Genomic DNA, 27081 nt, shown 5'->3' with positions numbered 1-27081 from the left:
GATTTCCTTTGTGCCTGTCCCCGGGTGTGTGTGGTTGGACGGTGTGGTGGATTGCACTCTGTGTCTGACCCCGGGAGTGTGTGATGGGACGGTGTGGTTGGAGTTTCACTCTGTGTCTGTCCCATGGAGTGTTTGTTGGGACGGAGTGGAGGGAGATTCATTCTGTGTCTGACCACGGGAGTGTGTGTTGGGACGGTGTGGAGGGAGATGCACTCTATGTCTGACACAGGGATTATGTTATGGGACGGTGTGGAGGGAGATGCACTATGTGACTGACAATGGGATGTGTGATGGAGCGGTGTGGAGGAAGTTTCACTCCGTGTCTGAGCCCCGGAGTATGCGATTGGACTGTGTGGAGTGAGATTCCCTTTGTGCCTGTCCCCGGGTGTGTGTGGTGCGACTGTGTGGAGGGAGGTTCACTCTGTGTCTGACCCCGGGATTGTGTCAAGGGACGGTGTGGAGGGAGATTCCCTCAGTGTCTGATCCCAAGAGTGTGTGAGGGACGGTTTGGAGGCAGATTCACTCTGTGTCTGACCACGGGAGTGTGTGTTGGGACGGTGTGGAGGGAGATGCACTCTGTGTCTGACACCGGGATTGTGTTATGGGACGGTGTGGAGGGAGGTGCACTATGTGACTGACCCAGGGATGTGTGATGGGGCGGTGTGGTGGAAGTTTCACTCTGTGTCTGACCTAGGGAGTGTGTGCTCGGACGGTGTGGAGGGAGAATCACTCTCTGTGTGAACACGGGAGTGTGTGTTGGGACGGTGTGGAGTGAGATTCTCTCTGTGCCTGTCCCCGGGAGTGTGTCATCGGACGGTGGGGAGGGAGATTCACACTGTGTCTGATCCGGCGAGTGTGTGATGGGACGGTGTGGAGGGAGATTCACTCTGTGTCTGACACCGGGAGTGTGTATTGGGACGGTGTGGAGGGAGATTCACTCTGTGTCTGACACCGGGAGTGTGTAATGGGACGGTGTGGAGGGAGATTCTCTCTGTGTCTGACCCCGGGAGTGTGTGATGGGACGGTGTGGAGGGAGAATCACTCTGTGTGTGAACACGGGAGTGTGTGATGGGACTGTGAGGAGGGAGATTCACTCTGTTTCTGACACCGGAAGTGTGGGATGGGACGGTGTGGAGGAAGATTCCCGCTGTGCCTGACACCGGGAGTGTGTGATGGGACGCTGTGGAGGAAGCCTCACTCTGTGTCTGAACCTGGGAGTGTGTGATGGGACGGTGTGGAGGAAACCTCACTCTGTGGCTGACCCCGCGAGTGTGTGAGGGACTGTGTGGAAGCAAATTCACTCCGTGTCTGACCCCGGGAGTATGTGATGGGACAGTGTGGATTGAGATTTACTCTGTATCTGACCCCGGGAGTGTTTGATGCGACGGTGTGGATTGAGATTTACTCTGTGTCTGACCCCGGGAGTTTGTGATCCGACAGTGTGGAGGGAGATTCCCTCTGTGCCTATCCCCGAGTGTGTGTGATGGGACGGTGTGGAGCAAGCCTCATACTGTGCCTGACCACTGAGGGTGAGATGGGACCGTGTGGAGGGAGATTCAGTCTGCGACTGACCCAGGGAGTGTGTGTTGGGACGGTATCGAGGAAGGTTCACTCCGTGACTGAGGCCCGGAGTGTGCTGATGGGACGGTGTGGAGTGAGATTTCCTTTGTGCCTGTCCGCGGGTGTGTGTGGTTGGACGGTGTGGTGGATTGCACTCTGTGTCTGACCCCGGGAGCGTGTGATGGGACGGAGTCGAGGGATATTCGCTCTGTGTCTGACCCCCGCAGTGTGTGATGGTACGGAGTGGACGGAGATTCACTCTGTGTCTGACCCCGGGAGTGTGTGATGGGACGGAGTGGAGGGAGATTCACTCTGTGTCTGACCCCGGGAGTGTGTGATGGGACGGTGTGGTTGGAGTTTCACTCTGTGTCTGTCCCATGGAGTGTTTGTTGGGACGGAGTGGAGGGAGATTCACTCTGTGTCTGACCACGGGAGTGTGTGTTGGGACGGTGTGGAGGGAGATTCACTCTGTGACTGACCCCGGCAGAGTGTGATGGGACGGGTTGGAGGGAGATTCACTCTGTGTCTGACCCCGGGAGTGTGTGATGGGACGGTGTGGATGGAGGTTCACTCTTTGTCTGACCACGGGAGTGTGTGATGGGACGGTGTGGAGGGAGATTCAATCTGTGTCTGACCTCGGGAGTGTGCGATGCGACGATGTGGAGGGAAAATCACTCTGTGTCTGACCACGGGAGTGTGCGATGCGACGGTGTGGAGGGAGATTCACTCTGTGTCTGACCCCGGGAGACTGTGATCGGACGGTGTGGAGGGAGATTCACACTGTGTGTGACCCCGGGAGAGTCTGATGGGACGGTGTGGAGGGAGATTCACTCTGTGACTGACCCCGGCAGAGTGTGATGGGACGGTATCGAGGAAGTTTCACTCCGTGACTGTGGCCCGGAGTGTGCTGATGGGACGGTGTGGAGTGAGATTTCCTTTGTGCCTGTCCCCGGGTGTGTGTGGTTGGACGGTGTGGTGGATTGCACTCTGTGTCTGACCCCGGGAGCGTGTGATGGGACGGAGTCGAAGGATATTCACTCTGTGTCTGACCCCCGCAGTGTGTGATCCGACGGAGTGGACGGAGATTCACTCTGTGTCTGACCCCGGGAGTGTGTGATGGGACGGTGTGGACGGTGATTCACTCTGTGTCTGACCCCGGGAGTGTGTGATGGGACGGTGTGGTTGGAGTTTCACACTGTGTCTGACCCCGGGAGTGTGTGATGGGACGGTGTGGAGGGAGATTCACTCTGTGTGTTTCCCCGGGAGTGTCTGATGGACGGTGTGGAGGGATATTCACTCTGTGTCTGTCCCATGGAGTGTTTGTTGGGACGAACTGGAGGGAGATTCATTCTGTGTCTGACCACGGGAGTGTGTGTTGGGACGGTGTGGAGGGAGATGCACTCTATGTCTGACACAGGGATTATGTTATGGGACGGTGTGGAGGGAGATGCACTATGTGACTGACAATGGGATGTGTGATGGAGCGGTGTGGAGGAAGTTTCACTCCGTGTCTGAGCCCCGGAGTATGCGATTGGACTGTGTGGAGTGAGATTCCCTTTGTGCCTGTCCCCGGGTGTGTGTGGTGCGACTGTGTGGAGGGAGGTTCACTCTGTGTCTGACCCCGGGATTGTGTCAAGGGACGGTGTGGAGGGAGATTCCCTCTGTGTCTGATCCCAAGAGTGTGTAATGGGACGGTGTGGAGGGAGATTCACTCTGTGTCTGACCCCGGGAGTGTGTGATGGGACGGTGTGGAGGGAGAATCACTCTGTGTGTGAACACGGGAGTGTGTGATGGGACTGTGAGGAGGGAGATTCACTCTGTTTCTGACACCGGAAGTGTGGGATGGGACGGTGTGGAGGAAGATTCCCGCTGTGCCTGACACCGGGAGTGTGTGATGGGACGCTGTGGAGGAAGCCTCACTCTGTGTCTGAACCTGGGAGTGTGTGATGGGACGGTGTGGAGGAAACTTCACTCTGTGTCTGACCCCGCGAGTGTGTGAGGGACTCTGTGGAGGCAAATTCACTCCGTGTCTGACCCCGGGAGTATGTGATGGGACAGTGTGGAGGGAGATTCACTCTGGGCATGACACCGGGAGTGTGTGATGGGACGATGTGGAGTGAGATTCACACTGTGTCTGACCTCGGTAGTGTGTGATCAGACGGAGTGGAGGGAGATTTACTCTGTATCTGACCCCGGGAGTGTGTGATGGGACGGTGTGGAGGGAGATTCACTCTGTGTCTGTCCACGGTAGTGTGTGCTGCGACGGTGTGGATTGAGATTTACTCTGTGTCTGACCCCGGGAGTTCGTGATCCGACGGTGTGGAGGGAGATTCCCTCTGTGCCTTTCCCCGAGTGTGTGTGATGGGACGGTGTGGAGCAAGCCTCATACTGTGTCTGACCACTGAGGGTGAGATGGGACCGTGTGGAGGGAGATTCAGTCTGCGACTGACCCAGGGAGTGTGTGTTGGGACGGTATCGAGGAAGGTTCACTCCGTGACTGAGGCCCGGAGTGTGCTGATGGGACGGTGTGGAGTGAGATTTCCTTTGTGCCTGTCCCCGGGTGTGTGTGGTTGGACGGTGTGGTGGATTGCACTCTGTGTCTGACCCCGGGAGCGTGTGATGGGACGGAGTCGAGGGATATTCACTCTGTGTCTGACCCCCGCAGTGTGTGATGGTACGGAGTGGACGGAGATTCACTTTGTGTCTGACCCCGGGAGTGTGTGATGGGACGGTGTGGTTGGAGTTTCACTCTGTGTCTGTCCCATGGAGTGTTTGTTGGGACGGAGTGGAGGGAGATTCATTCTGTGTCTGACCACGGGAGTGTGTGTTGGGACGGTGTGGAGGGAGATGCACTCTATGTCTGACACAGGGATTATGTTATGGGACGGTGTGGAGGGAGATGCACTATGTGACTGACAATGGGATGTGTGATGGAGCGGTGTGGAGGAAGTTTCACTCCGTGTCTGAGCCCCGGAGTATGCGATTGGACTGTGTGGAGTGAGATTCCCTTTGTGCCTGTCCCCGGGTGTGTGTGGTGCGACTGTGTGGAGGGAGGTTCACTCTGTGTCTGACCCCGGGATTGTGTCAAGGGACGGTGTGGAGGGAGATTCCCTCAGTGTCTGATCCCAAGAGTGTGTGAGGGACGGTTTGGAGGCAGATTCACTCTGTGTCTGACCACGGGAGTGTGTGTTGGGACGGTGTGGAGGGAGATGCACTCTGTGTCTGACACCGGGATTGTGTTATGGGACGGTGTGGAGGGAGGTGCACTATGTGACTGACCCAGGGATGTGTGATGGGGCGGTGTGGTGGAAGTTTCACTCTGTGTCTGACCTAGGGAGTGTGTGCTCGGACGGTGTGGAGGGAGAATCACTCTCTGTGTGAACACGGGAGTGTGTGTTGGGACGGTGTGGAGTGAGATTCTCTCTGTGCCTGTCCCCGGGAGTGTGTCATCGGACGGTGGGGAGGGAGATTCACACTGTGTCTGATCCGGCGAGTGTGTGATGGGACGGTGTGGAGGGAGATTCACTCTGTGTCTGACACCGGGAGTGTGTATTGGGACGGTGTGGAGGGAGATTCACTCTGTGTCTGACACCGGGAGTGTGTAATGGGACGGTGTGGAGGGAGATTCTCTCTGTGTCTGACCCCGGGAGTGTGTGATGGGACGGTGTGGAGGGAGAATCACTCTGTGTGTGAACACGGGAGTGTGTGATGGGACTGTGAGGAGGGAGATTCACTCTGTTTCTGACACCGGAAGTGTGGGATGGGACGGTGTGGAGGAAGATTCCCGCTGTGCCTGACACCGGGAGTGTGTGATGGGACGCTGTGGAGGAAGCCTCACTCTGTGTCTGAACCTGGGAGTGTGTGATGGGACGGTGTGGAGGAAACCTCACTCTGTGGCTGACCCCGCGAGTGTGTGAGGGACTGTGTGGAAGCAAATTCACTCCGTGTCTGACCCCGGGAGTATGTGATGGGACAGTGTGGATTGAGATTTACTCTGTATCTGACCCCGGGAGTGTTTGATGCGACGGTGTGGATTGAGATTTACTCTGTGTCTGACCCCGGGAGTTTGTGATCCGACAGTGTGGAGGGAGATTCCCTCTGTGCCTATCCCCGAGTGTGTGTGATGGGACGGTGTGGAGCAAGCCTCATACTGTGCCTGACCACTGAGGGTGAGATGGGACCGTGTGGAGGGAGATTCAGTCTGCGACTGACCCAGGGAGTGTGTGTTGGGACGGTATCGAGGAAGGTTCACTCCGTGACTGAGGCCCGGAGTGTGCTGATGGGACGGTGTGGAGTGAGATTTCCTTTGTGCCTGTCCGCGGGTGTGTGTGGTTGGACGGTGTGGTGGATTGCACTCTGTGTCTGACCCCGGGAGCGTGTGATGGGACGGAGTCGAGGGATATTCGCTCTGTGTCTGACCCCCGCAGTGTGTGATGGTACGGAGTGGACGGAGATTCACTCTGTGTCTGACCCCGGGAGTGTGTGATGGGACGGAGTGGAGGGAGATTCACTCTGTGTCTGACCCCGGGAGTGTGTGATGGGACGGTGTGGTTGGAGTTTCACTCTGTGTCTGTCCCATGGAGTGTTTGTTGGGACGGAGTGGAGGGAGATTCACTCTGTGTCTGACCACGGGAGTGTGTGTTGGGACGGTGTGGAGGGAGATTCACTCTGTGACTGACCCCGGCAGAGTGTGATGGGACGGGTTGGAGGGAGATTCACTCTGTGTCTGACCCCGGGAGTGTGTGATGGGACGGTGTGGATGGAGGTTCACTCTTTGTCTGACCACGGGAGTGTGTGATGGGACGGTGTGGAGGGAGATTCAATCTGTGTCTGACCTCGGGAGTGTGCGATGCGACGATGTGGAGGGAAAATCACTCTGTGTCTGACCACGGGAGTGTGCGATGCGACGGTGTGGAGGGAGATTCACTCTGTGTCTGACCCCGGGAGACTGTGATCGGACGGTGTGGAGGGAGATTCACACTGTGTGTGACCCCGGGAGAGTCTGATGGGACGGTGTGGAGGGAGATTCACTCTGTGACTGACCCCGGCAGAGCGTGATGGGACGGGTTGGAGGGAGATTCACTCTGTGTCTGACCCCGGGAGTGTGTGATGGGACGGTGTGGATGGAGGTTCACTCTTTGTCTGACCACGGGAGTGTGTGATGGGACGGTGTGGAGGGAGATTCAATCTGTGTCTGACCTCGGGAGTGTGCGATGCGACGATGTGGAGGGAAAATCACTCTGTGTCTGACCACGGGAGTGTGCGATGCGACGGTGTGGAGGGAGATTCACTCTGTGTCTGACCCCGGGAGACTGTGATCGGACGGTGTGGAGGGAGATTCACACTGTGTGTGACCCCGGGAGAGTCTGATGGGACGGTGTGGAGGGAGATTCACTCTGTGTCTGACCACGGTAGTGTCTGATGGGACGGTATGAATGGAGGTTCACTCTGTGTCTGAACCCAGGAGTGTGTGATCGGACGGTGTGGAGGGAGATGCACTATGTGTCTGACCCGGGGATGTGTGATGGGGCGGTGTTGTGGGAGATTCAGACTGTGTCTGACCCCGGGAGTGTGTGATGGTACGGTGTGGAGGGAGATTCACTCTGTGTCTGACCCCGTTAGTGTGTGATGGGACCGTGTAGAGTGAGATTCCTTTTGTGCCTGTCCCCGGGTGTGTGTGGTGGGACTGTGAGGAGAGAGATTCACTCTTTTTCCGACACCGGGAGTGTGTGATGTGACGCTGTGGAGGAGGTTTTGCTCTGTATTTGACACCGGGACTGTGTGATGCAACGGTGTGGAGAGAGATTCACTCTGTGTCTGACCCCGGGAGTGTGTGATCGGACGGTGTGGAGGGAGATTCACTCTGTGTCTGACCCCGTTAGTGTGTGATAGGACGGTGTGGAGGGAGATTCACTCTATGTCTGACCCCGGTAGTGTGTGATGGGACGGTGTGGAGTGAGATTCACTCTGTGTCTGACAACGGTATTGTGTGATGGGACGGTATGAATGGAGGTTCACTCTGTGTCTTTCCACGGTAGTGTGTGATGCGACGGTGCGGATTGAGATTTACTCTGTGTCTGACCCCGGGAGTTTGTGATCCGACGGTGTGGAGGGAGATTCCCTCTGTGCCTATCCCCGGGTGTGTGTGATGGGACGGTGTGGAGCAAGCCTCATACTGTGTCTGACCCCGGGAGTGTGTGATGGGACGGTGTGGAGGGAGATACACTCTGTGTCTGACCCCGGGAGTGTGTGATGGGACGATGTGGAGTGAGATTCACTCTGTGTCTGACCCCGGGAGTGTGTGATGGGACGGTGTGGAGGGAGATTCACTCTGTGTCTGACCCCCGGGTGTTTGTGATCCGACGGTGTGGAGGGAGATTCCCTCTGTGCCTATCCCCGGGTGTGTGTGATGGGACGGTGTGGAGCAAGCCTCATACTGTGTCTGACCACTGGAGTGTGTGATGGGACCGTGTGGAGGGAGATTCAGTCTGCGACTGACCCAGGGAGTGTGTGTTGGGACGGCATCGAGGAAGTTTCACTCCGTGACTGAGGCCCGGAGTGTGCTGATGGGACGGTGTGGAGTGAGATTTCCTTTGTGCCTGTCCCCGGGTGTGTGTGGTTGGACGGTGTGGTGGATTGCACTCTGTGTCTGACCCCGGGAGCGTGTGATGGGACGGAGTCGAGGGATATTCACTCTGTGTCTGACCCTCGCAGTGTGTGATGGTACGGAGTGGACGGAGATTCACTCTGTGTCTGACCCCGGGAGTGTGTGATGGGACGGAATGGAGGGAGATTCGCTCTGTGTCTGACCCCGGGAGTGTGTGATGGGACGGTGTGGTTGGAGTTTCACTCTGTGTCTGACCCCGGGAGTGTGTGATGGGACGGTGTGGACGGAGATTCACTCTGTGTCTGACCGCGGGAGTGTGTGATGGGACGGAGTGGAGGGAGATTCACTCTGTGTCTGACCCCGGGAGTGTGTGATGGGACGGTGTGGTTGGAGTTTCAGTCTGTGTCTGACCCCGGGAGTGTGTGATGGGACGGTGTGGAGGGAGATTCACACTGTGTCTGTCCCATGGAGTGTTTGTTGGGACGGAGTGGAGGGAGATTCACTCTGTGTCTGACCACGGGAGTGTGTGTTGGAACGGTGTGGAGGGAGATGCACTCTGTGTCTGACACCGGGATTATGTTATGGGACGGTGTGGAGGGAGATGCACTATGTGTCTGACACCAGGATTATGTTATGGGGCGGTGTGGAGGAAGTTTCACTCCGTGTCTGAGCCCCGGAGTATGCGATTGGACTGTGTGGAGTGAGATTCCCTTTGTGCCTGTCCCCGGGTGTGTGTGGTGCGACTGTGTGGAGGGAGGTTCACTCTGTGTCTGACCCCGGGATTGTGTGAAGGGTCGGTGTGGAGGGAGATTCCCTCTGTTTCTGACCCCAAGAGTGTGTGATCGGACGGTGTGGAGGGAGATGCACTATGTGTCTGACCCGGGGATGTGTGATGGGGCGGTGTTGTGGGAGATTCAGACTGTGTCTGACCCCGGGAGTGTGTGATGGTAAAGTGTGGAGGGAAATTCACTCTGTGTCTGACCCCGTTAGTGTGTGATAGGACGGTGTGGAGGGAGATTCACTCTATGTCTGACCCCGGTAGTGTGTGCTGGGACGGTGTGGAGTGAGATTCACTCTGTGTCTGACAACGGTAGTGTGTGATGGGACGGTATGAATGGAGGTTCACTCTTTGTCTGAACCCGGTAGTGTGTGATGGGACGGTGTGGAGGGAGATTCATTCTGTGTCTGACCCTGGGAGTGTGTGATCGGACGCTGTGGAGGGAGATTCACTCTGTGTCTGACCCCGGGAGTGTGTGATGGGACGGTCTGGAGGGAGATTCACTCTGTGTCTGACCCCGGGAGTGTGTGATGGGACGGTGTGGAGTGAGATTCACTCTGTGACTGACCGTGAGTGAGTGATGGGACGGTGTGGAGGTAGAGTCACTCTGTGTCTGACCTCGGGTGTGTGTGATGGGACGGTGTGGAGGTAGATTCCTTTTGTGCCTGTTCCCGGGTGTGTGTGGTGGGACGGTGTGGAAGGAGGTTCACTCTGTGTCTGATCCCGGGAGTGTATAGTGGGACTGTGAGGAGAGAGATTCACTCTTTTTCCGACACCGGGAGTGTGTGATGTGACGCTGTGGAGGAGGTTTTGCTCTGTGTTTGACACCGGGTCTGTGTGATGCAACGGTGTGGAGAGAGATTCACTCTGTGTCTGACCCCGGGAGTGTGTGATCGGACGGTGGGGAGGGATATTCACTCTGTGTGTGACCCCGTAGTGTGTGATGGGACGGTGTGTAGGGAGAGTCACTCTGTATCTGACCCCGGGAGTGTGTGTTATGACGGTGGGGAGGGAGATTCACTCTGTGTCTGACCCCGGGAGTGTGTAATCGGACGGTGGGGAGAGAGATTCACTCTGTGTCTGACCCCGGGTGTGTGCGATGGGACGGTGTGGAGGGAGATTCACTCTGTGTCTGTCCACGGTAGTGTGTGATGCGACGGTGTGGATTGAGATTTACTCTGTGTCTGACCCCGGGAGTTTGTGATCCGACGGTGTGGAGGGAGATTCCCTCTGTGCCTATCCCCGGGCGTGTGTGATGGGACGGTTTGGAGCAAGCCTCATACTGTGTCTGACCACTGGATTGTGCGATGGGACCGTGTGGAGGGAGATTCAGTCTGCGACTGACCCAGGGAGTGTGTGTTGGGACGGTATCGAGGAAGTTTCACTCCGTGACTGTGGCCCGGAGTGTGCTGATGGGACGGTGTGGAGTGAGATTTCCTTTGTGCCTGTCCCCGGGTGTGTGTGGTTGGACGGTGTGGTGGATTGCACTCTGTGTCTGACCCCGGGAGCGTGTGATGGGACGGAGTCGAGGGATATTCACTCTGTGTCTGACCCCCGCAGTGTGTGATCCGACGGAGTGGACGGAGATTCACTCTGTGTCTGACCCCGGGAGTGTGTGATGGGACGGTGTGGACGGTGATTCACTCTGTGTCTGACCCCGGGAGTGTGTGATGGGACGGTGTGGTTGGAGTTTCACACTGTGTCTGACCCCGGGAGTGTGTGATGGGACGGTGTGGAGGGAGATTCACTCTGTGTGTTTCCCCGGGAGTGTCTGATGGACGGTGTGGAGGGATATTCACTCTGTGTCTGTCCCATGGAGTGTTTGTTGGGACGAACTGGAGGGAGATTCATTCTGTGTCTGACCACGGGAGTGTGTGTTGGGACGGTGTGGAGGGAGATGCACTCTATGTCTGACACAGGGATTATGTTATGGGACGGTGTGGAGGGAGATGCACTATGTGACTGACAATGGGATGTGTGATGGAGCGGTGTGGAGGAAGTTTCACTCCGTGTCTGAGCCCCGGAGTATGCGATTGGACAGTGTGGAGGGAGATTCCCTCTGTGCCTATCCCCGAGTGTGTGTGATGGGACGGTGTGGAGCAAGCCTCATACTGTGCCTGACCACTGAGGGTGAGATGGGACCGTGTGGAGGGAGATTCAGTCTGCGACTGACCCAGGGAGTGTGTGTTGGGACGGTATCGAGGAAGGTTCACTCCGTGACTGAGGCCCGGAGTGTGCTGATGGGACGGTGTGGAGTGAGATTTCCTTTGTGCCTGTCCGCGGGTGTGTGTGGTTGGACGGTGTGGTGGATTGCACTCTGTGTCTGACCCCGGGAGCGTGTGATGGGACGGAGTCGAGGGATATTCGCTCTGTGTCTGACCCCCGCAGTGTGTGATGGTACGGAGTGGACGGAGATTCACTCTGTGTCTGACCCCGGGAGTGTGTGATGGGACGGAGTGGAGGGAGATTCACTCTGTGTCTGACCCCGGGAGTGTGTGATGGGACGGTGTGGTTGGAGTTTCACTCTGTGTCTGTCCCATGGAGTGTTTGTTGGGACGGAGTGGAGGGAGATTCACTCTGTGTCTGACCACGGGAGTGTGTGTTGGGACGGTGTGGAGGGAGATTCACTCTGTGACTGACCCCGGCAGAGTGTGATGGGACGGGTTGGAGGGAGATTCACTCTGTGTCTGACCCCGGGAGTGTGTGATGGGACGGTGTGGATGGAGGTTCACTCTTTGTCTGACCACGGGAGTGTGTGATGGGACGGTGTGGAGGGAGATTCAATCTGTGTCTGACCTCGGGAGTGTGCGATGCGACGATGTGGAGGGAAAATCACTCTGTGTCTGACCACGGGAGTGTGCGATGCGACGGTGTGGAGGGAGATTCACTCTGCGTCTGACCCCGGGAGACTGTGATCGGACGGTGTGGAGGGAGATTCACACTGTGTGTGACCCCGGGAGAGTCTGATGGGACGGTGTGGAGGGAGATTCACTCTGTGACTGACCCCGGCAGAGTGTGATGGGACGGGTTGGAGGGAGATTCACTCTGTGTCTGACCCCGGGAGTGTGTGATGGGACGGTGTGGATGGAGGTTCACTCTTTGTCTGACCACGGGAGTGTGTGATGGGACGGTGTGGAGGGAGATTCAATCTGTGTCTGACCTCGGGAGTGTGCGATGCGACGATGTGGAGGGAAAATCACTCTGTGTCTGACCACGGGAGTGTGCGATGCGACGGTGTGGAGGGAGATTCACTCTGTGTCTGACCCCGGGAGACTGTGATCGGACGGTGTGGAGGGAGATTCACACTGTGTGTGACCCCGGGAGAGTCTGATGGGACGGTGTGGAGGGAGATTCACTCTGTGTCTGACCACGGTAGTGTCTGATGGGACGGTATGAATGGAGGTTCACTCTGTGTCTGAACCCAGGAGTGTGTGATCGGACGGTGTGGAGGGAGATGCACTATGTGTCTGACCCGGGGATGTGTGATGGGGCGGTGTTGTGGGAGATTCAGACTGTGTCTGACCCCGGGAGTGTGTGATGGTACGGTGTGGAGGGAGATTCACTCTGTGTCTGACCCCGTTAGTGTGTGATGGGACCGTGTAGAGTGAGATTCCTTTTGTGCCTGTCCCCGGGTGTGTGTGGTGGGACTGTGAGGAGAGAGATTCACTCTTTTTCCGACACCGGGAGTGTGTGATGTGACGCTGTGGAGGAGGTTTTGCTCTGTATTTGACACCGGGACTGTGTGATGCAACGGTGTGGAGAGAGATTCACTCTGTGTCTGACCCCGGGAGTGTGTGATCGGACGGTGTGGAGGGAGATTCACTCTGTGTCTGACCCCGTTAGTGTGTGATAGGACGGTGTGGAGGGAGATTCACTCTATGTCTGACCCCGGTAGTGTGTGATGGGACGGTGTGGAGTGAGATTCACTCTGTGTCTGACAACGGTATTGTGTGATGGGACGGTATGAATGGAGGTTCACTCTGTGTCTTTCCACGGTAGTGTGTGATGCGACGGTGCGGATTGAGATTTACTCTGTGTCTGACCCCGGGAGTTTGTGATCCGACGGTGTGGAGGGAGATTCCCTCTGTGCCTATCCCCGGGTGTGTGTGATGGGACGGTGTGGAGCAAGCCTCATACTGTGTCTGACCCCGGGAGTGTGTGATGGGACGGTGTGGAGGGAGATACACTCTGTGTCTGACCCCGGGAGTGTGTGATGGGACGATGTGGAGTGAGATTCACTCTGTGTCTGACCCCGGGAGTGTGTGATGGGACGGTGTGGAGGGAGATTCACTCTGTGTCTGACCCCCGGGTGTTTGTGATCCGACGGTGTGGAGGGAGATTCCCTCTGTGCCTATCCCCGGGTGTGTGTGATGGGACGGTGTGGAGCAAGCCTCATACTGTGTCTGACCACTGGAGTGTGTGATGGGACCGTGTGGAGGGAGATTCAGTCTGCGACTGACCCAGGGAGTGTGTGTTGGGACGGCATCGAGGAAGTTTCACTCCGTGACTGAGGCCCGGAGTGTGCTGATGGGACGGTGTGGAGTGAGATTTCCTTTGTGCCTGTCCCCGGGTGTGTGTGGTTGGACGGTGTGGTGGATTGCACTCTGTGTCTGACCCCGGGAGCGTGTGATGGGACGGAGTCGAGGGATATTCACTCTGTGTCTGACCCTCGCAGTGTGTGATGGTACGGAGTGGACGGAGATTCACTCTGTGTCTGACCCCGGGAGTGTGTGATGGGACGGAATGGAGGGAGATTCGCTCTGTGTCTGACCCCGGGAGTGTGTGATGGGACGGTGTGGTTGGAGTTTCACTCTGTGTCTGACCCCGGGAGTGTGTGATGGGACGGTGTGGACGGAGATTCACTCTGTGTCTGACCGCGGGAGTGTGTGATGGGACGGAGTGGAGGGAGATTCACTCTGTGTCTGACCCCGGGAGTGTGTGATGGGACGGTGTGGTTGGAGTTTCAGTCTGTGTCTGACCCCGGGAGTGTGTGATGGGACGGTGTGGAGGGAGATTCACACTGTGTCTGTCCCATGGAGTGTTTGTTGGGACGGAGTGGAGGGAGATTCACTCTGTGTCTGACCACGGGAGTGTGTGTTGGAACGGTGTGGAGGGAGATGCACTCTGTGTCTGACACCGGGATTATGTTATGGGACGGTGTGGAGGGAGATGCACTATGTGTCTGACACCAGGATTATGTTATGGGGTGGTCTGGAGGGAGATTCACTCTGTGTCTGACCCCGGGAGTGTGTGATGGGACGGTGTGGAGTGAGATTCACTCTGTGACTGACCGTGAGTGAGTGATGGGACGGTGTGGAGGTAGAGTCACTCTGTGTCTGACCTCGGGTGTGTGTGATGGGACGGTGTGGAGGTAGATTCCTTTTGTGCCTGTTCCCGGGTGTGTGTGGTGGGACGGTGTGGAAGGAGGTTCACTCTGTGTCTGATCCCGGGAGTGTATAGTGGGACTGTGAGGAGAGAGATTCACTCTTTTTCCGACACCGGGAGTGTGTGATGTGACGCTGTGGAGGAGGTTTTGCTCTGTGTTTGACACCGGGTCTGTGTGATGCAACGGTGTGGAGAGAGATTCACTCTGTGTCTGACCCCGGGAGTGTGTGATCGGACGGTGGGGAGGGATATTCACTCTGTGTGTGACCCCGTAGTGTGTGATGGGACGGTGTGTAGGGAGAGTCACTCTGTATCTGACCCCGGGAGTGTGTGTTATGACGGTGGGGAGGGAGATTCACTCTGTGTCTGACCCCGGGAGTGTGTAATCGGACGGTGGGGAGAGAGATTCACTCTGTGTCTGACCCCGGGTGTGTGCGATGGGACGGTGTGGAGGGAGATTCACTCTGTGTCTGTCCACGGTAGTGTGTGATGCGACGGTGTGGATTGAGATTTACTCTGTGTCTGACCCCGGGAGTTTGTGATCCGACGGTGTGGAGGGAGATTCCCTCTGTGCCTATCCCCGGGCGTGTGTGATGGGACGGTTTGGAGCAAGCCTCATACTGTGTCTGACCACTGGATTGTGCGATGGGACCGTGTGGAGGGAGATTCAGTCTGCGACTGACCCAGGGAGTGTGTGTTGGGACGGTATCGAGGAAGTTTCACTCCGTGACTGTGGCCCGGAGTGTGCTGATGGGACGGTGTGGAGTGAGATTTCCTTTGTGCCTGTCCCCGGGTGTGTGTGGTTGGACGGTGTGGTGGATTGCACTCTGTGTCTGACCCCGGGAGCGTGTGATGGGACGGAGTCGAGGGATATTCACTCTGTGTCTGACCCCCGCAGTGTGTGATCCGACGGAGTGGACGGAGATTCACTCTGTGTCTGACCCCGGGAGTGTGTGATGGGACGGTGTGGACGGTGATTCACTCTGTGTCTGACCCCGGGAGTGTGTGATGGGACGGTGTGGTTGGAGTTTCACACTGTGTCTGACCCCGGGAGTGTGTGATGGGACGGTGTGGAGGGAGATTCACTCTGTGTGTTTCCCCGGGAGTGTCTGATGGACGGTGTGGAGGGATATTCACTCTGTGTCTGTCCCATGGAGTGTTTGTTGGGACGAACTGGAGGGAGATTCATTCTGTGTCTGACCACGGGAGTGTGTGTTGGGACGGTGTGGAGGGAGATGCACTCTATGTCTGACACAGGGATTATGTTATGGGACGGTGTGGAGGGAGATGCACTATGTGACTGACAATGGGATGTGTGATGGAGCGGTGTGGAGGAAGTTTCACTCCGTGTCTGAGCCCCGGAGTATGCGATTGGACTGTGTGGAGTGAGATTCCCTTTGTGCCTGTCCCCGGGTGTGTGTGGTGCGACTGTGTGGAGGGAGGTTCACTCTGTGTCTGACCCCGGGATTGTGTCAAGGGACGGTGTGGAGGGAGATTCCCTCTGTGTCTGATCCCAAGAGTGTGTGAGGGACGGTGTGGAGGCAGATTCACTCTGTGTCTGACCACGGGAGTGTGTGTTGGGACGGTGTGGAGGGAGGTGCACTATGTGACTGACCCAGGGATGTGTGATAGGGCGGTGTGGAGGAAGTTTCACTCTGTGTCTGACCTAGGGAGTGTGTGCTCGGACGGTGTGGAGGGAGAATCACTCTCTGTGTGAACACGGGAGTGTGTGTTGGGACGGTGTGGAGTGAGATTCTCTCTGTGCCTGTCCCCGGGAGTGTGTCATCGGACGGTGGGGAGGGAGATTCACACTGTGTCTGATCCGGCGAGTGTGTGATGGGACGGTGTGGAGGGAGATTCAATCTGTGTCTGACACCGGGAGTGTGTAATGGGACGGTGTGGAGGGAGATTCACTCTGTGTCTGACCCCGGGAGTGTGTGATGGGACGGTGTGGAGGGAGAATCACTCTGTGTGTGAACACGGGAGTGTGTGATGGGACTGTGAGGAGGGAGATTCACTCTGTTTCTGACACCGGAAGTGTGGGATGGGACGGTGTGGAGGAAGATTCCCGCTGTGCCTGACACCGGGAGTGTGTGATGGGACGCTGTGGAGGAAGCCTCACTCTGTGTCTGAACCTGGGAGTGTGTGATGGGACGGTGTGGAGGAAACCTCACTCTGTGTCTGACCCCGCGAGTGTGTGAGGGACTCTGTGGAGGCAAATTCACTCCGTGTCTGACCCCGGGAGTATGTGATGGGACAGTGTGGAGGGAGATTCACTCTGGGCATGACACCGGGAGTGTGTGATGGGACGATGTGGAGTGAGATTCACACTGTGTCTGACCACGGTAGTGTGTGATCCGACGGAGTGGAGGGAGATTTACTCTGTATCTGACCCCGGGAGTGTGTGATGGGACGGTGTGGAGGGAGATTCACTCTGTGTCTGTCCACGGTAGTGTGTGCTGCGACGGTGTGGATTGAGATTTACTCTGTGTCTGACCCCGGGAGTTCGTGATCCGACGGTGTGGAGGGAGATTCCCTCTGTGCCTATCCCCGAGTGTGTGTGATGGGACGGTGTGGATCAAGCCTCATACTGTGTCTGACCACTGAGGGTGAGATGGGACCGTGTGGAGGGAGATTCATTCTGCGACTGACCCAGGGAGTGTGTGTTGGGACGGTATCGAGGAAGGTTCACTCCGTGACTGAGGCCCGGAGTGTGCTGATGGGACGGTGTGGAGTGAGATTTCCTTTGTGCCTGTCCCCGGGTGTGTGTGGTTGGACGGTGTGGTGGATTGCACTCTGTGTCTGACCCCGGGAGCGTGTGATGGGACGGAGTCGAGGGATATTCACTCTGTGTCTGACCCCCGCAGTGTGTGATGGTACGGAGTGGACGGAGATTCACTCTGTGTCTGACCCCGGGAGTGTGTGATGGGACGGTGTGGTTGGAGTTTCACTCTGTGTCTGTCCCATGGAGTGTTTGTTGGGACGGAGTGGAGGGAGATTCATTCTGTGTCTGACCACGGGAGTGTGTGTTGGGACGGTGTGGAGGGAGATGCACTCTATGTCTGACACAGGGATTATGTTATGGGACGGTGTGGAGGGAGATGCACTATGTGACTGACAATGGGATGTGTGATGGAGCGGTGTGGAGGAAGTTTCACTCCGTGTCTGAGCCCCGGAGTATGCGATTGGACTGTGTGGAGTGAGATTCCCTTTGTGCCTGTCCCCGGGTGTGTGTGGTGCGACTGTGTGGAGGGAGGTTCACTCTGTGTCTGACCCCGGGATTGTGTCAAGGGACGGTGTGGAGGGAGATTCCCTCTGTGTCTGATCCCAAGAGTGTGTGAGGGACGGTTTGGAGGCAGATTCACTCTGTGTCTGACCACGGGAGTGTGTGTTGGGACGGTGTGGAGGGAGATGCACTCTGTGTCTGACACCGGGATTGTGTTATGGGACGGTGTGGAGGGAGGTGCACTATGTGACTGACCCAGGGATGTGTGATGGGGCGGTGTGGTGGAAGTTTCACTCTGTGTCTGACCTAGGGAGTGTGTGCTCGGACGGTGTGGAGGGAGAATCACTCTCTGTGTGAACACGGGAGTGTGTGTTGGGACGGTGTGGAGTGAGATTCTCTCTGTGCCTGTCCCCGGGAGTGTGTCATCGGACGGTGGGGAGGGAGATTCACACTGTGTCTGATCCGGCGAGTGTGTGATGGGACGGTGTGGAGGGAGATTCACTCTGTGTCTGACACCGGGAGTGTGTAATGGGACGGTGTGGAGGGAGATTCACTCTGTGTCTGACACCGGGAGTGTGTAATGGGACGGTGTGGAGGGAGATTCACTCTGTGTCTGACCCCGGGAGTGTGTGATGGGACGGTGTGGAGGGAGAATCACTCTGTGTGTGAACACGGGAGTGTGTGATGGGACTGTGAGGAGGGAGATTCACTCTGTTTCTGACACCGGAAGTGTGGGATGGGACGGTGTGGAGGAAGATTCCCGCTGTGCCTGACACCGGGAGTGTGTGATGGGACGCTGTGGAGGAAGCCTCACTCTGTGTCTGAACCTGGGAGTGTGTGATGGGACGGTGTGGAGGAAACCTCACTCTGTGGCTGACCCCGCGAGTGTGTGAGGGACTGTGTGGAGGCAAATTCACTCCGTGTCTGACCCCGGGAGTATGTGATGGGACAGTGTGGAGGGAGATTCACTCTGGGCATGACACCGGGAGTGTGTGATTGGACGATGTGGAGTGAGATTCACTCTGTGTCTGACCACGGTAGTGTGTGATCCGACGGAGTGGAGGGAGATTTACTCTGTATCTGACCCCGGGAGTGTTTGATGCGACGGTGTGGATTGAGATTTACTCTGTGTCTGACCCCGGGAGTTTGTGATCCGACGGTGTGGAGGGAGATTCCCTCTGTGCCTATCCCCGAGTGTGTGTGATGGGACGGTGTGGAGCAAGCCTCATACTGTGCCTGACCACTGAGGGTGAGATGGGACCGTGTGGAGGGAGATTCAGTCTGCGACTGACCCAGGGAGTGTGTGTTGGGACGGTATCGAGGAAGGTTCACTCCGTGACTGAGGCCCGGAGTGTGCTGATGGGACGGTGTGGAGTGAGATTTCCTTTGTGCCTGTCCCCGGGTGTGTGTGGTTGGACGGTGTGGTGGATTGCACTCTGTGTCTGACCCCGGGAGCGTGTGATGGGACGGAGTCGAGGGATATTCGCTCTGTGTCTGACCCCCGCAGTGTGTGATGGTACGGAGTGGACGGAGATTCACTCTGTGTCTGACCCCGGGAGTGTGTGATGGGACGGAGTGGAGGGAGATTCACTCTGTGTCTGACCCCGGGAGTGTGTGATGGGACGGTGTGGTTGGAGTTTCACTCTGTGTCTGTCCCATGGAGTGTTTGTTGGGACGGAGTGGAGGGAGATTCACTCTGTGTCTGACCACGGGAGTGTGTGTTGGGACGGTGTGGAGGGAGATGCACTCTATGTCTGACACAGGGATTATGTTATGGGACGGTGTGGAGGGAGATGCACTATGTGTCTGACAATGGGATGTGTGATGGGGCGGTGTGGAGGAAGTTTCACTCCGTGTCTGAGCCCCGGAGTATGCGATTGGACTGTGTGGAGTGAGATTCCCTTTGTGCTTGTCCCCGGGTGTGTGTGGTGCGACTGTGTGGAGGGAGGTTCACTCTGTGTCTGACTACGGGAGTGTGTGTTGGGACGGTGTGGAGGGAGATGCACTCTGTGTCTGTCACCGGGATTGTGTTATGGGACGGTGTGGAGGGAGATGCACAATGTGTCTGACCCAGGGATGTGTGATGGGCGGTGTGGAGGAAGTTTCACTCCGTGTCTGAGCCCCGGAGTATGCGATTGGACTGTCTGGAGTGAGATTCCCTTTGTGCCTGTCCCCGGGTGTGTGTGGTGCGACTGTGTGGAGGCAGATTCACTCTGTGTCTGACCTAGGGAGTGTGTGCTCGGACGGTGTGGAGGGAGAATCACTCTCTGTGTGAACACGGGAGTGTGTGTTGGGACGGTGTCGAGGAAGATTCACTCTGTGCCGGACCCAGGGTGTATGTGATGTGACGGTCTGGAGTGAGAATCCCTCTGTGCCTCTCCCTGGAGAGTGTGATGGGACGGTGTGGAGGAAAGCACACTCTGTGTCTGACCCTGGGAGTGTGTGATGGGACGGTGTGGAGGAAACCTCACTCTGTGTCTGACCCCGCGAGTGTGTGAGGGACTGTGTGGAGGCAAATTCACTCCGTGTCTGACCCCGGGAGTATGTGATGGGACAGTGTGGAGGGAGATTCACTCTGGGCATGACTCGGGGAGTGTGTGATGGGACGGTGTGGAGTGAGATTCCTTTTGTGCCAGTCCCCGGGTGTGTGTGGTGGGACGGTGTGGAGGGAGATTTCCTCTGTGTCTGATCCCGGGGGTATGTGAAGGACGGTGTGGAGGCAAATTCACTCTGTATCTGACCCAGGGAGTGTGTGATCTGACGGTGTGGTGGGAGAATCACTCTGTGTGTGAACCCGGGAGTGTGTGATGGGACGGTGTGGAGGAATTTGTGCACTGCATTTGACACCGGGAGTGTGTGATGCGACGGTGTGGAAGGAGATTCACTCTGTTTCTGACACCGGAAGTGTGGGATGTTACGGTGTGGAGGAAGATTCCCGCTGTGCCTGACACTGGGAGTGTGTGATGGGACCCTGTGGAGGAAGTTTTGCTCTGTATTTGTCACCGGGAGTATGCGATGCGACGGTGTGGAGGGAGTTTCACTCTGTGTCTGACCCCTGGAGTGTGTGATGGGACGGTGTGGAGGGAGTTTCACTCTGTGTCTGACCCCGGGAGTGTGTGATGGAACGGTATGGAGGGAGATTCACACAGTGTCTGATCCGGCGATTGTGTGATGGGACGGTGTGGAGGAATTTTTGCACTGCATTTGACACCGGGAGTGTGTGATGCGACGGTGTGGAGGGAGATTCACTTTGTGTCTGACACCGGGAGTGTGTGATGGGACGGTGTGGAGGGAGATTCACACAGTGTCTGATCCGGCGAGTGTGTGATGGGACGGTGTGGAGGAATTTTTGCACTGCATTTGACACCGGGAGTGTGTGATGCGACGGTGTGGAGGGAGATTCACTCTGTATCTGACACCGGGAGTGTGTAATGGGACGGTGTGGAGGGAGATTCACTCTGTGTCTGACCCCGGGAGTGTGTGCTGGGACGGTGTGGAGGGAGATTCACTCTGTGTCTGACCCCGGGAGTTTGTGCTGGGTCGGTGTGGAGGGAGATTCACTCTGTGCCTGTCCCCGGGAGTGTGTGATGGGACGGTGTGGAGGGTGATTCTCTCTGTGTCTGACCCCGGGAGTTTGTGATGGGACGATGTGGAGGGAGATTCACTCTGTGTCTGACCCCGGCAGTGTGTGATGGGACCGAATGGAGGGAGATTCACTCTGTGTCTGACCCCTGGAGTGTGTGATGGGACCGAATGTAGGGAGATTCACTCTTTGTCTGACCCCGGGAGTGTGTGATGAGTCGGTTGGGAGGGAGCCTCACCCTGTTTCTGACTCTCACTGTTATGTCCACAGATGTCCCTGATGTATCGTATGTGAAACTTCATTTCAAGACCCTCTCTGTTCCCCGGGTCCGGACGAATGGAGGTCAGTTTCACATTGTTGGTTTGACTCTGCTCAGCTGATGTGTCTATTCCTATCGAGAAATTTCGTGGCAAGCGCACTGTTAATACTAATTGATCCCTGTGAGGCAATAGGCCAGATCAATGCTTGAGGGACTGGATGAGATACGGGCTCTCTCGGGTTGTCGGTGAGGTGTGAGCGTTCTGGGAAGGGAAGGGGTGGAGGCAGAGCAACAGGCGGGGCAGTATAGACGGAGGGCTGAAGAACAGGATGTGGATTTGCTGTAGGTGGGGTCGGTGCAGTTAATGCCATGAGATTTTTTGTGCGTTGGTAGTACAGTGAGAGGGGTTTAACTGGGGACACTGAGGAGGGGTTGCGTGGTGGGCGGAGGGCGGGGTGCGACAGCAGGGTGCTGTGGCATGACGGGTGAGCAGGAAACACCGTGGGAGGAGTGCGGCAAGAGGCAACTCTCTCAAACCCCTGTCTCCTCTCTTTCCCCTGTTCCCCTCTTTCTCACACATCTCTCACACGCTGATCCTCTCTCATCCTCTTTTCTTCCCCTCTAGCCCAATATTTCCTTTCTCTCACCCCTTTCCCAACCCTTCTCTTTGTCCTTTCCACATCTCTCCCCTTTACGCCTCCCGCTCTCTCCGTTGCCATTTCCCCTCCAGCTGTTTCTCTTTCCCCACTCTCTTCTTCCCCACACTCTCTGCTCCCCATCTCTCCCGCTCTCGCTGTCCTCGCCCACTCTTTCCCTCACTCCCCTCACATCTTCAGTCCACTTCCGCTCCCTCCTAACTCCGCCTCTGTCCCCGTTCATCCCCTCTTGCTGTTCCCCAATTTTCCGATCTACTCCCCTATACACCTTCTCTGCCTTTGTATTCACCCCGCCTCTCTCTCCCACACGCTCTCTCCTCTCTCGCATAACATTCACTCTTTAACCCCTCTCCCTTTCTCTCTCGCTCCGTTTGTCTTGCACCCCTCTGCCATCTAAATTTCTCCTCCCAATCCCTACACTCACCTTCTTTTTCGCTATCCCTCTCACCAGTCTCACACTCCTTCAGGCATAACCTCGCTCCCTTTCCTCCGTCCCTCTCTCTTTCCCCTTTCTTGCCTCCATTCACTCATTGTCTCGTCCATCGCTCCAATCGCTCACTCCAATTATCCTTTTCATCCTCACTCTCCTGCTCTGTCTCCTCTGCTCTCCCCCCTCTCTTCCACCTCTCTCTCATTCCAATCCCTACCTCTCAGCCCTCTCTTTCCGCTCTCTATTTTCTTGTCCCTCTTTCCTCTCCCCTCAACCATTCTTTACAAGTTCTCCGCCTATTTCTCTCTCTCTAATTCTCTCACTTTCTTCCCCAGACAGTCAGACCTTCACCTACTCAGAGCTGAATATTGGGAAAGACGAACGCCTCACCGATGAAGGTGAGGATCCTCCAATTGCCTCGGGACCCGGCGAGCTGCGAGTCAATGCACAGGCAGGTCAGTGTTCACAGTAGTGTCGCCATTCTGAAGGGGTCATGTGTTATACTCCCAAGTGTCCAGGGTTCTAATGCATCTGTCTGGACCACTACCTCTGGCAGTTTGTGCCATGGACCGACCACCATCTGGGTAACAGAAGGTTGTTAATCGGCTCCCCAATTCAATATGTTTGCATGTTTCTCATCTCAACTTGGAACTGCGAGCTCTGCTCCTCGATTCTCCAAGACGATAGAAAATGACTGTGCGTATTGACTCTGTTTCTGCACATCGAGGCTTTAAATACTTCTGAAAAGTCACCCCTGTACTGCAAGGAATATAGTCCCAACCTTCCTGACCTCTCTCTGTATCTCCCTCCATCGAGACCGGACAGTATTTTTGTCAATCTCCATCTGCACTCCTTCCAGTTCAATGTGTTTCAAATGTCGCCCCTCGTAATAATGATCAGAGATGTGTTTACAGACGAGCACCTTGATTGTCTGACTTACCAAGTACGTGAATTCATACACTAAACACCTTGTTTCCACACCGGATAACTCACCCTGACCTTCCATGCACGGTCAGAGAACAGGAAAAATATCACCAGTTAAAAGGGAGTTTCTGCTGCTGGTCACGTGTTTCCTTGTCAAGGGCAGGCCCTGCCTCACGAGCCTAACTGAGTTTTTTGAAGAACTAACGAAGACCGTTGATGCGTTTAGGGCGGTAGATGTGGTCTACTTGCATTTCGTAAGGCATTTGACATGGTCCCCACTAGAGACTCATCCAGAAAGTCATGAGGCATGGGATTAGTGGAACCTTGGCTGTTTGGGTAAAACATTGGCTTACAGGAAGAAAGCATATGGTAGTTGTGGAAGAAAAGTTTTCAGCCTGGATGTCGGTGACTAGTGGAGTGCCAGAAGGATCTGTGCTGGGACCACTGTCATTTGTAAATATTATAAATGACCTTGATGAAGAGGCGGAAGGATAGGTGGGTAAGTTTTTGGATGCCACTAATAATAGAGGAGTTTTGGATGGAGCTGCAGTTTGTCGAAGGTTACAAGAGAATATAAAAAGGATGCAGAGTTGGGCAGAAAAGTAGCAGATGGAGATCAATCCAGATAAATGTGAAGTGATGCATTTTGAAGGACAATCCCGAATGCTGATTACAGGGTCAATGGCTGGCTACTTAAAAGTTTTGATGAACAGCGGGAACTTGGGATTCAAATCCATACATCCCTCAGGATGCGTAGGTTGATAGGGTAGTTCAGAATGTCTGTGGGATTCTGGACTTCATTAACAGGGGGATTGAGTTCAAGAGTAGAGAGGTCATGTTGCAACTCTTCAAATCTCTGTTGAGGCCGCACTTAGAGTATTGTGTTAAGTTCGGGTCATCTCATTATATGAAGTATATGGAAGCTATGGAAAAGGGACAGAGGAGATTTACTAGGATGCTGCCTGAATTGGAAAACAAGCTTTATGAGGCATGGTTAGCAGAGCTCGGAATGTTCTCTTTGGAGCGTACAAGGATAGGAAGGGACTCTGCTAGACTGAGTTGCATTGAACTGCTGCTGCTAAGTTAACAAATGCCACATTACATGCCAATGATAATAAACATGTTCCTGATTTTGATTCTGATTCTGATATTTTCTTGTGTCATCACCTTTGCTGACACATATGTTAAGGTCAGATTGACTGACGTAATGGAGTGGATTACAGAATAGGCAGTCTGACGACTTTAGCAGATGAATTTCTAGACACAAGTTTTGTCATCAAAGAAGCCATCCTTTTTTGAGTTTATCTTACTGCTTTTAAATGCCTTGAATCCAAATCCCTTTACAATTCTTTGTACTGAGCCCCCTTTGGGTTAGGTGTTTTTATACTTGACTGTTTATCATCCTTTCCCACATCTTTTCTAAAATATTCTACATTAGAATTATGGTTCTCCAAATGGCTGCTGGTACACTGGAGATGCTTCACCCGCCCTTACTCCTAAATACTCTATACAGTAACACCCTTCCTGTTGAAACGAAAACATACTGATCAAAGAAGGCTCTGATGCTCACATTTCAGAGGAAGGGAGTCACCACTCCCTCTGTCATCTTCCCATGACTTATTCCTTAGTCTATATCAGGATGATCAAATTTACTTCCAAATATTATTTTTGCATCTCTTGTTCACAGGCAAGTTTGTAGTTTCACTTGCGGTTTTGCGCCTCCATGTCCTTCAGTGTTCTGAGAGCGTAGCTTCTTCTTTGTTATCTTTTTCTTCTCTTCAAATAGATCTGCTCCCATTGCTTGATGATATTTTGAGATCCCCCAGATTGTTTTGTGCGTAACGTTAGAAGCATGCTGACACAGACTGAGAAAATTGCCAATGGGCTTTAATATGTTGTTTCATCTGTTGTGATTGACTTAATTGTCACAAACCTGGAAGTAGTTTTCCAAACAGGCATTTTTCGTGCATGGAACAATGTCAGACCTCTGGCAAGTGACAATCTTGTTCGGGATTTCACTTTAGGTCAAGCTGGTTTACTTTAATGTGTTCAACCTGTAGTTAACCACAGATACATCCAGGACCATAAAATCTGTCAGCAGCTATTGCTGTAAACTGTCAGTGATGCATGCTGTATTCAAAATAGTTTTTTTTAATCTGGAAATATCTTGCATCTTGAACTTATAATATATACCGTAGTGTTTTTGTCCCTTACGCTATCTACTTACGCACAGACTTCTGTGTTCTGCAGTTGCGTGTAATGTTCTAATATATAAAAAAGCATCATTGGAAGAATAAAGGTAAAGGTTCAGGGGGAGGATAGGGCTGTATCAATTTACTGTGTATATGGTGACTGTGAAATCAACACATTAAATTTACAACACATTGCCAAAGTGGGTCAATAGCCTTTAATGGAGGCATACAGCATTAATTTTCATTCCATTACTTTCTGCATCATTTCTCCAAATCTTCATTCATTTCACTAATTAAAGTCAGGAGGAATAAGGGTCCAAGAACAGATGCCTGATGCACTCCACTAGTGACCGACGTCCATGCAGAATATGACGCGTCTACAATCACTCTTTGCATTATGTGGCAAGCCAGATGTGGATCCACAAAGCAATATCTCCTTGGATCCCATTCCTCCTTACTTTCTCAGTAAGCCTTGCATGGGGTACCGTATCAATTGCTTTGCTGAAATCCATATACACTACATTTACTGTTCTTCCTTCATCACCTTCTTCTTCCTTTAGTCACATCTCCACAAAAATTCAATCATTCTCGTAAGGCACGTTCTGCCCTTTACAAAGCCATGCTGACAACTCCTAAACATATTATACCTCTCCAAATGTTCATAAATCCTGCATCTCAGGATATTCTCCATCAACTTACCAATCTCTGAGGAAAGACTCACTGGTCTATAATTTCCTGGGCAATCTTCTCTCAATTTCTTGAATAAAGGAACAACATCCGCAACCCTCCAATCCTGCGGACCATCCCACGTTTCCATTCATGATGCAAAGATCATCGCCAGAGCCTCAGCAATCTCTTCCCTCGCCTCCCACTGTATCCTGGTGTATACTTCTTCCGGTACCGACGACATATGAAACTCGATGCTTTCCAAAAGCTCCATTACATCCTCTTTCTTAATATCTACATGCACAGGCTTTTCAGTCTGCTGCAAGTCATCTCTGCAATCACTAAGATACTGAAGTAAAATAATCATTAAGTAGCTCATTTTGGGTTGATAAATATTTATTGTGATCTTATAATCGCATGGTCTCTCCACAGCTGCGAAAGAACGGTAGTCGAAAGTAAAGATCGGAAATAGACCCTACCTACTCTGCCTAGTTACGTCCGCCTTCATCGTGACTGTGGCTAGTCTCTCGATCTATGGTGAGTGGAACTGTCTCCGGATGGAGTCAGAACGTAAATAAAGAGAGTGGAATATATTGAGATTGTAAAACACAACAGTGAAACCAATACCCCCTTACCGTAACACCGATGGAAGAAGGCAGCAAACATGAGGTTTAGGAAGCAAGGATCAGGTGGGTCAATTGATGAACATAGAGTAGCAGGGAAAGTGATGAATAAGGTGCTGTGGACAGAAAGAAGGGAGCAAGAGAAGGCCTTGGTGAGAAGGGTAAAGGAAATCCCCAAGGCATTCTTCAATT

This window comes from Hypanus sabinus, unplaced genomic scaffold (genome assembly GCF_030144855.1).
Source record: "Hypanus sabinus isolate sHypSab1 unplaced genomic scaffold, sHypSab1.hap1 scaffold_657, whole genome shotgun sequence".
NCBI lineage: Eukaryota > Metazoa > Chordata > Chondrichthyes > Myliobatiformes > Dasyatidae > Hypanus > Hypanus sabinus.
Note: the sequence above shows the minus strand (reverse complement) of the source record.